The sequence below is a fragment of the Sceloporus occidentalis genome, unplaced genomic scaffold (genome assembly GCF_023333645.1).
Source record: "Sceloporus occidentalis isolate IW3139 unplaced genomic scaffold, rSceOcc1.0.p SCAF_4, whole genome shotgun sequence".
NCBI classification, from domain to species: domain Eukaryota; kingdom Metazoa; phylum Chordata; class Lepidosauria; order Squamata; family Phrynosomatidae; genus Sceloporus; species Sceloporus occidentalis.
In genome coordinates this window covers 3609972-3624964 of record NW_028316984.1, presented here as the reverse complement: position 1 = coordinate 3624964, position 14993 = coordinate 3609972, and the positions used below count along the sequence as shown (strand labels likewise).

General features: G+C 49.0%; 1 protein-coding gene across 5 annotated transcripts in view; it reads right to left on the bottom strand.

The window, feature by feature from the left end:
* The window catches only part of LOC149313429 (adhesion G protein-coupled receptor F5-like), a 77457-nt gene extending 63402 nt beyond the window's left edge, over positions 1-14055 (bottom strand). For 4 of the 5 annotated variants that reach the window (XR_016280825.1, XM_089519095.1, XM_089519098.1 and 1 more), the window contains exons 1-2: positions 13973-14055; positions 9581-9661 (exon numbers count right to left, since the gene is read on the bottom strand). The gene's annotated coding sequence lies outside the window, so the exon portion shown is untranslated. Of the gene's footprint in view, positions 1-9580; positions 9662-13088; positions 13109-13972 lie in introns of those variants that run through there. The other variant, XM_089519096.1, reaches the window with a different exon arrangement.
* Positions 14056-14993: the final 938 nt, after the last annotated feature.

Genomic DNA, 14993 nt, shown 5'->3' with positions numbered 1-14993 from the left:
AATGGCCCTTGTGATTTCTCCTAACTCTTTGATTCTCTGATACTATGATTCTCTGATACTTTAACCCAGGTCATTGATAAAGATGTTGAATGGCTCTGGGCCTAGGACAGAGCCCTGTGGGATCCCACTGGTCACTTCTCTCCAGGATGAAAAGGAGCCATTGCTGAGCACACTTTGAGTTTGGCCGGTCAACCAATTACAAATCCACTTAACAGTTACTTTGTCTAGCCCACATATTATCAACACGTTTACAAGAATGTCATGAGGAAGCTTGTCAAAGGCCTTACTGAAATTATGCTATATCCACAGCATTTCCTTCATCTGCCAAGCTGGTAATTTTATTAAAGAAAGAGATCAGATTTGTCTGGCATGACTTGTTTCTCAGAAACCCATGTTTTCTTTTTGTACTTATGACATTCTTTTCTAAATATTCAGACTCTCTGTTTACTGATCTGCTCTAGAATCTTTCCTGGTATTGATATCAGACTAACTGGATGATAATTGTTGGAAATCTTCTTTTTTCCCCTTTTTGAAGATGGGGACAACGTTTGCCCTCCTCCAGTCTTCTGGGACTTCTCCTGTTCTCCAGGAGTTCTCAAAGATTATTGCCAATGGCTCTGAGATTACTTCTGTCACTTCTTTTAATATGCTTGGATGTAGTTCATCTCATCCCAGACACTTAAATTCATGTAGATCAGTGGTTCCTAACCTGTGGATCGCAATCCTTTTGGGGATCGAACGACAGTTTCACAGGAGTTGCCAAGGACCACCCTGAGAGCACCACTTCCCAAACAAAGGGCCTCCAAGCTTTTGGTCCAGTAGGCCCATTAAAGCAGCAGCAACCTACAGGCCCCTCAGTTGCTTAGCAACTGCCCCCAGTTTCCCATTTCCTTCCTCTCTCAGGAACAGAGAGCTGTGCAAAAAGGATGAGGGACATCACAGCCAATGAGGTGCAGTTTCAATTTGAGCCACTGCCCCTCTGACCCTCTATCATCTAGAAGACTACTGCATACAGGGAGGCTTGATAATCCCCCTGTTTAAGATGTTTTCCACAAAAACCCTATGATGAGACAATCCAACGTGAAATAAGTGATAGTGCCCGGATACACTTGACAAGCTACTAGGGTAGAGCAGAGGACTACTATGAGTAGTGATGGCGCTAACAACACAACTGGACTCAAGCCAAAAGGCCAGCTGTTGATGTGTTCAGGTGTGAAAGGAAAGTCTGACACTGCACAACACATATTACAGGAACATGGAATGTGAAAAGCATGAAGCAAGGGATGCTAGACATAGTAAAAAAAGAAAAGAAATGGAATGTATAAATATTGCAATACTTGGGGTGAGGAAGCTAAAGTGGATAAGAAGAGGACATTTTGCATCCAGATAATTACTCAGTGTTTTTACTCAGGAAAAGAAAATCTGAGAAGAAATTCAGTGGCATTAATAGTGAGAAAAGATGCTTCTCTTCCACAGATCCCAGAAGTCAAAGGAAATTTAAGCCAAGAGTGGGGATGTTCTACATCCAGCAGAGAAACACATTACATGACAAAGAAGAAATAAAAAGATGATGGAAACAAAACATGAAAGAACTAGAGTGGACTATTGGTATTGGTAGACTTTCCATCTGGGGATCTGAGCATCTACAGATTCCCACACCCCAGTTAGCGCACTGATGCAGACACTCATACATTTCCATCCATTGGATAATATGAAACTTCAGCTTCTATGTTTTTCCCCACCCCATGGGAGAGGACGGAACTGAACCCCTGAGGATAGGAAGGGACCACTGTATAGAAAGAAATGAAAGAATGACAGATTCATATGAGAAAAAACTGTGTGAAGATAAACCCCCAGTTTTAAAATGTGAAGTGGAAGCTGCACTCAGAGTACTTGAGAGAAACAAACCACTAGGAACAAATGGCATATCAATACAGCTGCTTCAATCCAGAGAAACAGAATCTACTCTAGTTCTAACCAAAATCTGTCAATATATATGGAAAAATAAAACAATGGCCCGCAGATCAGAAATGCTCAGCATACATTCCAGTCCCCAAGAAATGGGACAGTAGGGATTGCAGCAACCACAGGACCATTGCATTCATTTCCCATGCAAGTAATGTGCTACTCAAAATTCTAAAACAAAAACTTTTACAAGCAATTCAACAACAAAGACCACATATGAAATGAGAAATGCCAAATGTCCAAGCTAGGCTCAGGAAAGGAAGAGGCACTAGGGATCATATTGTAAACATATGTTGGATAATGGAATACACCAAAGAATTTCAAAAGAAAAACAGCCTGTGCTTTGTTGCAAAGCCTTTGGTTGTGTAGATCCTGAAAAAACTATGGATCACTCTTATAGAAATGGGTATACATCAACATTTAATTGTCCTGACACATAAGCTGTACTCAGGGCAAGAAATACTGTTAAAACAGAATATAGAGGAAATGATATGGTTTCCAATTGGTAAAAGGGTCAAGCTAGGCTGCATCTTATCACCCTATCTGTTTAACTTGTTTGCTGAAAATATCATACACAACGCATACATAACTCAGGAAAATTGGAGAAAAGAATATCAATTTAAGATATGCAGATGACATCATACTACAGAAATTAGCAAAGACCTGGCATGATTACAGAAAAAAGTAGAGGAACAAATTGGAAATACAAGATTACAGTTGAACATTTAAAAAACAAAACTAATGATCACAAACAATTTACATAACTTGTAAAATAGATGATGAAGACATTGAAATAATTCAAGATTTTCTATGTCTTGTCTCAATCATTAATCAGAATGCAAACTGCAGTTATGAAATCAGTGGAAGACATGGGCTTGGAAGGGCAGTTGTGAAGAAACTAGACAAGATTCTCAAGTGTAAAGATATATCACTGAATAATAAAGTTAGGATTGTCCATGCCATAGTATTTCTCATTCCTATACAGTGTATGGTTGTGAAAGCTGGACAGTAAAGAAAACTGATGGGGGGGAAATCAACTCATTTGAAATGTTGGGTTGAAGAAGAGTTTTGTAGATGCCATGGACTGCTAAAAAGACAAATAAATGGGTTCCAGAGCAAATCAGGTCTGAACTTTCCCTTACAACCAAAATGAGTACATTGAGGTTGTTGTACTTTGGCCACATCATGAGAAGGCATGATTCACTAGAAAAGACAATAATGCTTAGCAAAGGAGAAGACATAAGAAAGGGAGAAAGACTGCATTCAAGATGGAGAGACTCAATCAAGGAAGTCATGGCCCTGAGTGTTGCAGGTCTCTCATTCATAGGGTCACCTTAAGTTGAATTTGACTTGACAGCAGTTAACAACAAAGAGTCAGGAGGTCCTTATGGGCAAGGCTCCATGGTCATTAGGCATTGGGGTGGCCACTTCTGTTCCATGAACACTGTCATTTTAAACCTGTTCTTAAATGATCTATAGTTGAGAAGAAGTTAATTATCTATAGGTAAGAAGTTCCTGGTTGTTAGAGCTGTTCAACAGTGAAACATGCTGCCTCAGTGTGCAGTGCAGTCTCCCTTTTTTTGAGGTTTTTAAACAAAGCCTGGATGGCCATCTGTTAGCACTAAGAAGTGTATTCTGGATGGCCATCTACTATAACTCAGAATGTATTCCTGCATGGCAAGGGGTTGGACTGGATGGCCTTTGCGGTTTCTTCCAGCTCTACGATTCTATGAAGTAGAATGGTGACAAAATTTGATGGTGGTAATGCTAACTTATTTAGGGCAGTGAGAGAAAAAGCAGAGTGCAAAGAGTTCCATAAGCTTTCATAAAACATGAAAAATGGGCAGTAAAATGACAAATATGACTCAGTGTGGATAATATCCAATGTGTATAAGATGCAGTATAAGTGCAAAGTGATGCATATTGGGGCAAAACATCACAACCTAACATATCTCTGATGGGATATGACCTAGCAGTGACTGAGCAATGGGGGATCTTGGGTGTGGTAATTTCATAACTGAAAGATTGCAGTGTATAGCTCAGGGGTCGGCAACCTCCGGCCCGCGGGCCGGATGCGGCCCGCGGAGGCCTGGCGACCGGCCCCTGCCTCCCCTTGCCGCTGCCGCCGCCGCCGCGGCGGCCGCCCGTCGCGGCGTTTCGCCGCTCTGGGCGCCGCCATTTTGGGCGGCAAAATGGCGGCGAAGTCTCGCGCGACCTCCCTCGAGGTCGCGCGAGACTTCGCGGCCATTTTAGCTGAAAAAATGGCGGCGCCCAGAGCGGCCTCTGCGGCTATGGGCGCCGCCATTTTTTCACCCAAAATGGCGGCGAAATCTCGCGCGACCTTGGGGGAGGTCGCGCGAGACTTCGCCGCCATTTTGCCGCCCAAAATGGCGGCGCCCAGAGCGGCGAAAAGCCGCGATGGGCAGCCGCGGCGGCAGCGGCGGCGGGCCTTTGAGAGGCCCGCTGCCGTCCCTGGGGCCCTCCAGGAGGGCTCCGAAGGCGGCAGCGGGCCTCTGGGAGGCCCGCTGCCGTCCCTGGGGCCCTCCAGGAGGGCTCCGAGGGCGGCAGGGGGCCTCTGGGTGGCCCGCTGCCGTCCCTGGGGCCCTCCAGGAGGGCTCCGAGGGGGGCAGGGGGCCTCTGGGAGGCCCGCTGCCGTCCCTGGGGCCCTCCAGGAGGGCTCCGAGGGCGGCAGGGGGCCTCTGGGTGGCCCGCTGTCGTTCCTGGGGCCCTCCAGGAGGGCTCCGAGGGCGGCAGGGGGCCTCTGGGAGGCCCGCTGCCGTCCCTGGGGCCCTCCAGGAGGGCTCCGAGGGCGGCAGGGGGCCTCTGGGTGGCCCGCTGCCGTCCCTGGGGCCCTCCAGGAGGGCTCCGAGGGCGGCAGGGGGCCTCTGGGTGGCCCGCTGCCGTCCCTGGGGCCCTCCAGGAGGGCTCCGAGGGCGGCAGGGGGCCTGCTGCCGTCCCTGGGGCCCTCCAGGAGGGCTCCGAGGGCGGCAGGGGGCCTCTGGGGGACCCTTTTCCGTCCCTGGGGCCCTCCAGGAGGGCTCCGAGGGCGGCAGGGGGGCCTCTGGGGGGCCCTATGCCGTCCCTGGGGCCCTCCAGGAGGGCTCCGAGGGCGGCAGGGGGCCTGCTGCCGTCCCTGGGGCCCTCCAGGAGGGCTCCGAGGGCGGCAGGGGGCCTCTGGGGGACCCTTTGCCGTCCCTGGGGCCCTCCAGGAGGGCTCCGAGGGCGGCAGGGGGCCTGCTGCCGTCCCTGGGGCCCTCCAGGAGGGCTCCGAGGGCGGCAGGGGGCCTCTGGGGGACCCTTTGCCGTCCCTGGGGCCCTCCAGGAGGGCTCCGAGGGCGGCAGGGGGTCTCTGGGGGACCCTTTGCAGTCCCTGGGGCCCTCCAGGAGGGCTCCGAGGGCGGCAGGGGGCCTGCTGCCATCCCTGGAGCCCTCCAGGAGGGCTCCGAGGGCGGCAGGGGGCCTCTGGGGGGCCCTTTGCCGTCCCTGGGGCCCTCCAGGAGGGCTCAGAGGGCGGCAGGGGGTCTCTGGGGGACCCTTTGCAGTCGCTGGGGCCCTCCAGGAGGGCTCCGAGGGCGGCAGGGGGCCTGCTGCCATCCCTGGGGCCCTCCAGGAGGGCTCCGAGGGCGGCAGGGGGCCTCTGGGGGGCTCTTTGCCGTCTCTGGGACCCTCCAGGAGGGCTCCGAGGGCGGCAGGGGGCCTCTGGGGGGCCCTTTGCCGTCCCTGGGGCCCTCCAGGAGGGCTCCGAGGGCGGCAGGGGGCCTGCTGCCGTCCCTGGGGCCCTCCAGGAGGGCTCCGAGGGCGGCAGGGGGCCTCTGGGGGAACCCTTTGCCGTCCTTGGGGCCCTCCAGGAGGGCTCCGAGGGCGGCAGGGGGCGTCTGGGGGGCCCGCTGCCGTCCCTGGGGCCCTCCAGGAGGGCTCCGAGGGCGGCAGGGGGCCTCTGGGGGGCCTGCTGCCGTCCCTGGGGCCCTCCAGGAGGGCTCCGAGGGCGGCAGGGGGCCTCTGGGGGGCCCTTTGCCGTCTCTGGGACCCTCCAGGAGGGCTCCGAGGGCGGCAGGGGGCCTCTGGGGGGCCCTTTGCCGTCCCTGGGGCCCTCCAGGAGGGCTCCGAGGGCGGCAGGGGGTCTCTGGGGGACCCTTTGCAGTCCCTGGGGCCCTCCAGGAGGGCTCCGAGGGCGGCAGGGGGCCTGCTGCCATCCCTGGGGCCCTCCAGGAGGGCTCCGAGGGCGGCAGGGGGCCTCTGGGGGGCCCTTTGCCGTCTCTGGGACCCTCCAGGAGGGCTCCGAGAGCGGCAGGGGGCCTCTGGGGAGCCCTTTGCCGTCCCTGGGGACCTCCAGGAGGGCTCCGAGGGAGGCAGGGGGTCTCTGGGGGACCCTTTGCAGTCCCTGGGGCCCTCCAGGAGGGCTCCGAGGGCGGCAGGGGGCCTGCTGCCATCCCTGGGGCCCTCCAGGAGGGCTCCGAGGGCGGCAGGGGGCCTCTGGGGGGCCCTTTGCCGTCTCTGGGACCCTCCAGGAGGGCTCCGAGGGCGGCAGGGGGCGTCTGGGGGGCCCGCTGCCGTCCCTGGGGCCCTCCAGGAGGGCTCCGAGGGAGGCAGGGGGTCTCTGGGGGACCCTTTGCAGTCCCTGGGGCCCTCCAGGAGGGCTCCGAGGGCGGCAGGGGGCCTGCTGCCATCCCTGGGGCCCTCCAGGAGGGCTCCGAGGGCGGCAGGGGGCCTCTGGGGGGCCCTTTGCCGTCTCTGGGACCCTCCAGGAGGGCTCCGAGGGCGGCAGGGGGCCTCTGGGGGGCCCTTTGCCGTCCCTGGGGCCCTCCAGGAGGGCTCCAAGGGCGGCAGGGGGCCTGCTGCCGTCCCTGGGGCCCTCCAGGAGGGCTCCGAGGGCGGCAGGGGGCCTCTGGGGGAACCCTTTGCCGTCCTTGGGGCCCTCCAGGAGGGCTCCGAGGGCGGCAGGGGGCGTCTGGGGGGCCCGCTGCCGTCCCTGGGGCCCTCCAGGAGGGCTCCGAGGGCGGCAGGGGGCCTCTGGGGGGCCTGCTGCCGTCCCTGGGGCCCTCCAGGAGGGCTCCGAGGGCGGCAGGGGGCCTCTGGGGGGCCCTTTGCCATCCCTGGGGCCCTCCAGGAGGGCTCCGAGGGACGGCAGGGGGCCTCTGGGAGGCCCGGTGCTGTCGCTGGGGCCCTCCAGGGGGCCCTCCAGCGCTGGTGGCCCCCACCAGCTTTTTTGCCGGTCTCTGACGGGGCCTGGGGCCCCGTCAGGGGCCAGCAAAGGTGGGGAGGCCTGGCCCCCGGAGGGTGGAGGCTCCGCCCCCGGTACGCAGCCCCGCCCCGGAGGGTGGAAGCTCCGCCCCTGGCACACGGCCCCGCCCCGGAGGGTGGAAGCTCCACCCCCCCGCACGTGGCCCCGCCCCGGAGGGTGGAAGCTCCACCCCCCGGCTTCGGCCCCCCAGTCGCCTGAGGGACACCAACCCGGCCCCCGGCTCAAAAAGGTTGCCTACCCCTGGTATAGCTGTTGCAAGAAAAAGAAGAGAAAGAGGAGGAGGCTGTTTTTATGTTGGACATAGTTAGAAAAGGAAATGAAAATTAAACTGCCCGTATCATATCACTCTGATGCAACCATATCTAGGATACTATGTACAGCAGGGGTGGGCAGCTGGCTTACTCTACACAATGTCCTCTCTAATAAACAGATCAATACTATCTTGCCAGTCTTTGCTCAATATCACACACTGACTTTCATGGACTGAATAGTTACAAGGGACCTTTTTTTGTTGTACAATATTATGAACTGTGCTGGTATTGTTACATCATACTGTGATACAACATTCACTTCCTTTACTGTTTTATCCTGCCCTCTCCCCTCTAGTGCTATTTTTCTTCTTTTGCACAGTTTGAAAAGTAATTACACTTCATATTCCTCTTAAACATGCACTGAGATGCAGAAGCCTCTCAGTTTAGAATCTGGTACTGCTAGGGATTTAAAAAAAAAACAACCCTGTTGTCCTAACACTTTGGGAAAGGGACATGGAAAGCTGCAGGGACTGAACTCTATTATCCAAGTCCTGTTGTTTCCTAGATGAAAGGCCCTTTCTCTGCTAATGTTGAGAGGAAACAGGTATTTTCGTGATAACTCACAGTTCCTGTAGTTTGACCTGGCAGTCTTCCTAGTGCCCCTGGAATGTTAGCTATGCAAACCAAATATAAATTTATACACACTGAATTCATTAAACAAATAATAACTATACTTCTAACCTTGTAACAGTGATCAGATACTGTTTGTTGAAAGAGCATCGGGGATGCTCAGAATAAGAGCTGGGTCCAAACTTTGTCATATATAAAGTAAAGCCACTGAAATCAATGTTAGTCATGATTACTTTAGCAATAATAATAATAATAATAATAATAATAATTTTTATTTATATCTCCCGCTTCTCCGTTCGGATTGAAGCGGGATTACAACAGTAAAAACATCGTAAAATACATACAAAACACATCAATCAAAAATAAAAAGGGGAAGAGTTGTTACAGTATTGCTCATAGTTGTAAGAATCGAGTCATCATATTCAGATGTTCAAAATCAGATTAGAGGAGATCCCTTGAATAGGCCTGCTGGAAGAGATCAGTCTTCAATGCCCTCTTGAAGGCTTCCAAAGAAGGTATAAGACGGATCTCTTCCCATCGCAGAAAATGTTTTACAAGAGGTGGTTTTCAACCTGGTGTTGGGGTGTTCTAATATTTTTGCGCCAGATGTTCTGAGAGTGTGGGGTGGATTATGTAGGGAGAGGCGTTCCCTTAAGTAACTCGGGCCCAGGCCATGTAGGGTTTTATAGGTAATAACCAACACTTTGTATTGCACCCAGAAGCTAATCGGCAGCCAATGTAGAGATTTCAACACTGGTGTAATATGCTCTGATCTTGGTGTCTTGGTGATCAGTCTGGCTGCAGCATTCTGAATCAATTGGAGCTTCCGAACTTGGTACAAAGGTAGCCCCATGTAGAGCGCATTACAGAAATCTAAACAAGAGGTTACCAGTGCATGTACTACTGTTTCAAGGTCCCCCTGAGCCAATCTATAAGAATGAATAAATAACTCTTACTTTTGACAATAATAAATCTGAAAGTGAATTAAGACATTTCATCATTTTTTGTGTGTGCTGTTTTTCAAATATTAAAAAGCATCTCAAATTCACAAATGTTAGACGTGTCATGTTTTTAAAACACTACAAACTAAGTAACTAGAAAAGTCAAAGAAGTTCTACTTTTCTACAGATTATCAAAGCTGATTTGGCTCAGACGCAGTACTACTTCTTTTGTAATTCAGCTGTTGCCTATATCAAATTGCTGATTTACAGTGGAATCCTACAGATGAATTCAATGGGAGTGTATTCCATGAGAGTGGTTATACTACAATCTCAACGGCATGTAACAAAAACCCTTGTGAAACAACAATAACCCACGATCTTGATTTTCTGGCAGAAGAATGTGCTCATGCCCTATGTTCATTCCCTGATCTTTGAAAATATGATATTCAAGTAGTGCTGAAACATTTCACATTTTCTCAAATATCAAACCTAAGAAAATTGCAGCACAGCTTTATCTATTTATAATACCCTATGTACACAAGCTTCCTCACCTGATCAGTTTCCCCTGGATGCAGCTTTCCTCAGTGGCTTGAGCATCACTTCTGTATACTGCAGTGCTGCTTGGTTTGTTGCTGAATGGAAGGAAGTTACAGAAAATGTTGCCTCTTAATGAAACTGAGTGGGGCGTTCCTGCTCAGACAGGATCTAAAGCTTGACTTCTAAGCCATGGAACAAGCTGAGTTTCATTGTCTAGCATAAATCACACTAGCATTTTTAAGGGGAGTTATTTCCTGATACTGTTTACACCGAATACCAGCTTCCCAACATTATACCTAAGATTTTCAGTTTATTTCATCAAAGTGATTAGAGAGTGGACTAACAAGTTCCACAGGCATTCGTACGGGAATAAATGCATACAATGTTTATTTCTTACCGCTTTAATAAGGAAATGTTGGAGGTGGGGGGAAATGTAAGTAAATGCTTTCATGTTATCTTGTTTATTAATGTGAATGGAGTTTTTTTAAATCTGATTTTACTTTAGCCTTTGAAGGAATATGCTGATTTTGTCTTTTCCAATGAGTCATTCCTTCTCATGATGTGACCAAAGTACGACAACCTCAACCTTATCATCTTGGCTTCCAGGGAATTTCTGGCTTGATCTGCTCTAGAACCCATTTGTTTGTCTTTTTGGTTGTCCATGGTATCCTCAGCACTCTTTTCCAGCACCACATCTCAAATAAATTGATTTTCCTCTTATCCACTTTCTTCACTGCCCAGCTCTCACAACTGTATATTGTAACAGAGAAAACAATGGCTTGTATGATTTTATCTTTTATGCTCAGATGTATATTTTTGCATTTTAGGATCTTTTCTAATTCTTTCATTGTTTCCTCCTAATTCCCAGTCTTCTTATTTCTTGACTGCAGTCCCCATTCTGATCAATGTTCGACCCAAGGTGTGGAAACTCTTTTACTATTTCAATTTCTTCATTAACTAGGTTGAATCTGTTGAGATCTTGCATGGTCATTATTTTTTGTTTCCTTTATGTTGACCAGTAGGCCTGCCTTTGCACTTTCTTCTTTGATCTTTCTTTGTAGTTGTTCCAGATCTGCGAAATTTTCTGCTAGTAGCATATCTCTGATTATTAATATTCCTTCCACCTATCTTCACTCTTCCTTCTTCTTTATCCTAGCCTGCTCTTTGTATGATATTTTCTGCATACAAGTTGAACAGATAGGGTTAAAGGATACCGCCTTGCCTGACCCCATTGTCAACTGGGAACCATTTGGTTTCTCCATATTCTGTTCTAACAGTAGCCTCTTGTCCTAAGAACAGATTTCTCATCAGGACTGTCAAATGTGATGGCATTCCCATATCTTTAAGGGTGTTCCATAGCTCTTTGTGATCTATGCAGTCAAAGCCTTTCTTATAGTCTATAAAACACATGCTGATCTTCTTTTGGAATTCTTTGGTGTGCTTAATTAGCCATCTTATGTTTGCAATGTGGTCCCTGGTATTTCTTCTGAACTCTGCTTGTACCTCTGGGATTTCTCTCTCCATGTATGGTTGGAGTCTGTGTGGCATAATTTTGAGCATAATTTTGATTGCATGGGGTAGTAATGCCATGATCCTGTAGCTGCTGCAGCTATAGTTTTACATGCTATGAAATGGACTTGTTTAGAAAACAAATCAGTCACTACCCAAATCACAGTTTTCCCCTTACTCTGGAGCAAATCCATTATAGTGTCCATGCTGATGTGCACCCCCGGGTTTGCTGAGGCAGGAAGCAGCTGTAACAGTCCAAGGGGTCCCCCCCTCATCCTTCCTGCCAGTGTACATGTTGGACATCTCTGCACATAGGCTTCAACAGCCTGGCACATTCCTGGCCAAGTGGAGAGTCTTAGCAAACCCAAAGTGTCCAGCTGCTTTTACGTAGGGTTGCCATATCCCACCAGCAGGCGGGACTGTCCCGGTTTTTGCAGTACTGGGACGGTCCCATCCCAGTTGCCGCCAATTCCTGGGTTTGGGCCTGGCCCCTGGGCAGGGCCCGCTGATGCGGCCATCGCCGCGGCTGCTTATGCAGCCAGCCGGCCACCCACCTCCTCCTCCTCCTCCTCCTCCGTGTGGTCACACCACCCGTGGCAGTTGCCTGAGCCACGGCCGGCGGCAGCTCTTGCTCACCCTGCTTGCGTGCCCGCATGTGGGGCTAAAAAAGAGGAGCTCTTCCCCTTAAGGCCGGCTGGCCAATAGCAGAACAGAGGGGGCGGGGCTGTTTCCAGCCCCAGTCTGCCATTGGCCAGCCTCAAGGAGGAGGCGAAGCTTCGGAGGAGGAGGAGGAGGAGGAGGAGGGTAGCCATTTCCAAAATATATTTTTTCCAAAGTGTATTTTTTGTGCTTTTAATACTAACACAAGTCTGCCTTGTTTTGACAAAGATGGTGATGATGATGATGATGATGATGATGATGATGATGATGATATTGATATCAACAAGCCTCTGAGGCACGGGCCCACTCTTTCTGAAGGCGAGAGAGTGTGACTTTCCAAAGTGTGTTTTTTGTGCTTTTAATACTAACACACGTCTGCCTTGTTGTGACAATTACGGTGATGATGATGATGGTGATATTGATATCAGCAAGCCTCTGAGGCATGGCCAATGTAAGTTGCTCTGATTTTTACAAACTCAGGCGCAGTGAAGAAAAATCAAAGTACCTTGACCAAATACACACTTTTGAGAAGTACAGTTGGTGTAAGAAATCTGAAACTGAGAGCAAATCCACTTCTTGTTAAACCACCTCGACATGTTAAATATGCATAGCCATGTTAAACCATGTTAAGTGTTAAACCCAAAGAGTTTGGTTATGGAATAAGCAACTGAAATATGTAAGAAGCTATGTTAAATAAAGCCATATTAACTGCCCAAATGTGCTGTTGTGTGTGTTTTGGAATGGGGGGGGGGGGTTGTTTGGCCAGAAAGAGAAGTACATTGGTGCCATCTGTCTAGGAATAATGCCAAAATGTCCTCCATTTTGAGCATGCCTAAGAAACATGTGTTTATATTAATGCTTTTTTAAATTATTAAAAAAAATTAGTTGTTCGCGTGTCCTCCATTTAAAAAAATATGTCCTAAATTTGGGCCTAAATGTCCTACATTTGTCCTGGTTTGGAGATTGACAGTTATGGCAACCCTACTTTTACATCATCCCACTATTGCAAAACTTTGACTCTTAGTCCCTCCAGCACATACACTTTGTCTCTTTACAGCACATACAATTTTTTAAAACCAGTTTGTCCTTGTGATCTTTTACCCATCCATCTAACCCTATTGTTTCTTTTAAGTTTTGCTGGATGGAGTCTTCCTCCGCTGGGAGCAGTTTGGTCTGTTTTGCCAGATTACATGTTACTAGCCTCAGCTTCTTGGGAGGAGCAGTGTATCCACCATTTTTCTCGCTGACTCTGATGTTGGAATGACATTGACTAAGCATCTGCCAACATATCCTTCCCCCAGGCAAATACTTCAATTGGAATTTAAACTTATAAAAGAACATTGCCCATCAAACCTGTTCGGAGATCATCCTCTAGGTGTTTGCAATACTTCCAAATTTTGATGGTCAATCCAAACCCTGAAAAAAACAAGTAGCCCCCTCTAACAAATGCTGTCAATTTCTAACAAATGGTGGGTGATTGCAGCTTCTTTGTTCCAGACTGGCCAATTTAGTTCAGGTCCTGAGAATGTTTTTGACAGGTAAGCACATGCTTTAAGTAGTTCCTGATCATCCTTCTACAGACTGATTTGACTTTTGCAGCATCCATTTCTATGCCACTTGTAGAAATATGGTATCCAAGAAATCTAATTTGTCCTTGTGGAATTCATATTTAGACAGTTTTGCATTACAAGAGCCATCACGTGCTAGGGTTGCCTCGGGGCGGCACTTCCACACGCCCCTCAACCCTAGCACGTGACGAGGGTGTCAAAATGGTGGCGCCATGTACACACAGGCGCGGTCATTATAATGCAAGCATCATGCGGCATCCGCATGGCACCACATGGCACTTGCGTAACAAGTGTGTCAGTGACACACTGTGGTGCAGTCATTATGCCGCCACCACGGCATAGAAAGAACCCGCTTTTTGCAGGTTCTTTTTTCGCCGGCAGGAAGCCACACGGTTTGGTGGTTGTGGCTTACCTCTGGCGGAAAAACCGCTGCCGCCAGCCCAGACCTTCAAATAGGTATGTACTGGGCCATGCAACAGTACAATGGCTTGTGCGGAAAGATAAAGAAAATTACTACAATGACCAATGCAGAGAAATACAAGACAACAACAAAAAGTGAACAACACTATTTCACAAGATCTGGGAAACCAAAGGAAAATTAAAACCAAGGAATGGGATGCTCTATGAGAATAAAAATAACATAATTCAAGACCAGGTGGAGTCTCCTACCTTCGAAGTCTTCAAACAGAGGCTGGATAGCCATCTGTTGGGGATGCTTTGATTTAGATTTCCTGCATGGCAGGGGGTTGGACTGGATGGCCCTTGTGGTCTCTTCCAACTCTATGATTCTATGATTCAGGAGAGAATAAAAAGATGTTGGATGCAATACACAGAAGAATCATACAAAAGAGATGACAAAATGAAGGACACATGGAACAAAGAGCCATACGAAGATGAAAGTGAGGTGGAAACTGCAATAAGAGAAATAGCAAAAAACATATCACCAGGAACAGATGATATTCCAATTGAACTGCTGCAATCCACATTGACAGAGTCAACTCTAGTGCTAACCCACATATGTCAACAGATATGAAAAACAAATCTGGTCAACAGACTGGAAGCGATCAATATACATCCCCATCCACAAAAGGGAGACACAAGAGACTGCAGCAACTGTAGAACCATAGCACTGTTCTCCCATGCAAGAAAAATTGTGTTCAAAAATTTGCAACATAGACTCCAACCATACATGGGGGAAGAAATCCCAGAGGTTCAAGCAGGTTTCAGGAAAGTAAGAGGCACTAAAGACCACACTGCAAACATATGATGGATAATGGCACACCAGAGAATTCCAAAAGAAAATCAGCATGTGCTTTATAGACTATAACAAAGCCTTTGACTGCATAGATCATGAAAGGCTATGGAATACTCTTAAAGACCTGGGAGTGCCAATACAGGTTGATGATGAATCTGTACTCAGGACAAGAGGCTACTGTCAGAACAGAACATGGAGAAACAGAATGGTTCACAATTGGCAAAGGGGTCAAATAAGGCTGTATCCTTTCACCCTATCTGTTCAACTTGTATGCAGAATATATTATAAGAAAAGCAGGCTTGGACACAGAAGAAGGAGGAGTGAAAATAGGAGGAAGGAATATCAACAATCTAAGATACACAGATGACACCATAATACTCGCAGAAAACCTCACAAATCTGGAACACCTACACTGGTACCTCGGGTTACGAAATT